The sequence below is a fragment of the Mus caroli genome, chromosome 10 (genome assembly GCF_900094665.2).
Source record: "Mus caroli chromosome 10, CAROLI_EIJ_v1.1, whole genome shotgun sequence".
In the NCBI taxonomy this organism is placed as follows: domain Eukaryota; kingdom Metazoa; phylum Chordata; class Mammalia; order Rodentia; family Muridae; genus Mus; species Mus caroli.
The window spans coordinates 86,353,400-86,355,750 of NC_034579.1; positions in this window are offsets into that span (position 1 = coordinate 86,353,400).

Here is a 2,351-nt window from a genome sequence, read left to right on the forward strand (position 1 = left end):
AGAAATCTTCAAGAAACTGTACCATATCCAGAAGTGTTCTTGTCATACCCCCTTCCTCTCTCCAAGGAGCCCCATGCTCTGCTTCCAACTCCTCCTTAGTCTTGGGGACCCTGAGAGGTTTCACATATCCTGTTTCCCATGCTATACCTTTTGCTGATTCTCCACAGTGGTCAGTGGCAAAGCTTCCCCAATTATGCACATTTCCTGCTGGGAACACCAATCTCTGTCCCTTTATATGTGCAGGGTCTCATCTAGACCCTGGGTGAGCTATAATAATGAGGAAAGCATTCCCCCTGCCCTCTGGGTGCTTACGGGCTACGAATGCCTGTAGAACTAATTAACTTCTAAGGGAGAAAGAGAGCATTTCAGTTGCCCCTTTTTGTTCCCATTTAGGTTACACAAAGCCACCCCAATCGCTTGTTGGTCTTTGTAAATGACTACCAAGGAGAAACCACTGCCAAATCAATACATTTTAATTGGAAGTGTTTATGAAGCCCAGGAGAGTTCCCTAAATGTATTAATTGCTTCCTGAGGAAATATAAAACTCACAGTTACTAAAGCCATGGAAATTAGTACAAAGACAGCTCCAAAGGATGGCTTCGTCATAAACCGTTGCTAAACACATGAAAATAAACCAATTGACCTTTCAAAAGTTTGGGTTTTTTTTTTTGCAAAAAAACCATAATAATAATAAAACCTTGAATGAGCCACATCTACTTGTTTGCCTTGAGACTAACTCACTTAAAGAAGTATTGCAATTTATTTGAAAAAGCTTAAGTCAACGTTATCATTAGTTTTAGAAAAGTTCTTTTAACAAAGAAGCTGGCTTAAAGGATAGTTGGGAATTAGCCTCCCCTTCCTCCCACACCTACTATATGTTAGCACACACACACACAAACTCTATTAATTCTGAATTTCAACCTTAAAGAGTAGTCTGAAGTGAAAATAGCAATTATCTGTATTGTGAATTTTTTTTCATATAAAGTTTCCAGTGAATTGTATCAGATAATGAGCTGAAGGACAGCTTCCCCCATAAACATCGCATATGCACAGCTGGAAACTCCCAAATTTCCCCCTAGAAAGAGCCTCCTTGTCGCATAGCCATTTATCCAGTAGACATCTCTGGGTAGCTGCCATGCAGCTATTACTGTATTGGGCACAAGAAAAATAAAGACAGAAAGCCCCAGTTCCCAGCCTCAGGACACAAACACGCCCCAGAGTGTGCATGGGAAGGTTTCCTTTATAAGCGGCAGGAACACCGATAGGCAGAGACTCAAGAGAAAGGCACACAGAGTCTGACACCAAGGAGAAAACACTTCAGCCGAGTGTTGAAGGATGAGTAAGGCTTTGTCAGGCAGTGTGGGTGGGCACATCAGTTCCAAAAGGACTATCCTGGAGCAGGGACACAAAGAACTGGGAAAAAAATTAAAAGTATCAGGGTCAGAAGAGAACAAGGAACTGAGAGCTGACTCTACAGACTTGGGGATCAGAAGAACACACAGCTAGGTAACTAAACAGAGGCGGGGGGGAGGAGTGTTGGAGGGAATAAATATCTGAGTATTGCCGAGGTGCCAGGCATAGCAACATAGACTTCACTGGAAATGTTTTATTTTGATCCTTTCAATATCTTGAGAGGGAGCCCTATTATCCCAAATTTGACAGATGAGGAGAGACTCCAAGAGGTTAAGTTAGACTAGATGTCATGACCTCACAGAGCAGCAGTGGCCTTGGGGCCAGCATTCTTTGTCTGGAGCCCACAGGTTTATCCACAACTCAAATTATGAAGGCCCCTGCACACTGCACTTGCAGGACTTGATAACTGATCTTCAGGCAACGAGAAGCCACCGTTTGATACAACGTGTGTCAATGGCATCATAACGTACACAGTAAATGACAGCTCTGGTAATCTAGAAGGGGGGTTCTTTATCTTCCCCAGCTGGGTGTGTCAGATAAGGAAGAAAGGAGAGGAGATGAGGACAAAGACAGCTTCCCAGTTTCAGAAGAGAATGCGCCTCTTAGGAACGAGAAAGAGGTGTGGTTTGAGCAGTAACAGCGGAGACACACCCAGTGTGTAAGGGGTGAAGTAAAAGATCAAGAAAATACGTGAGCATTGGCTGGATGCCAGAGCTGAAGGCTGAAAAGAGTCAAATCATTAGGAAGATGACGTTTTCCCACTCCTTAATCATAAAGACGTCAATTTATATGAGACTCCGGATCTCTGTTTGGCCAGGTATGCACCATGACCTTTGGACTATAGCATCTTCTCTGATGGTAGCTTGGGAAGGGGAAAAGACACTCCTTCCCTGCCTTGGGGACAAATTATCCTTAAGAAGCACATTCTCTGCTCTGCA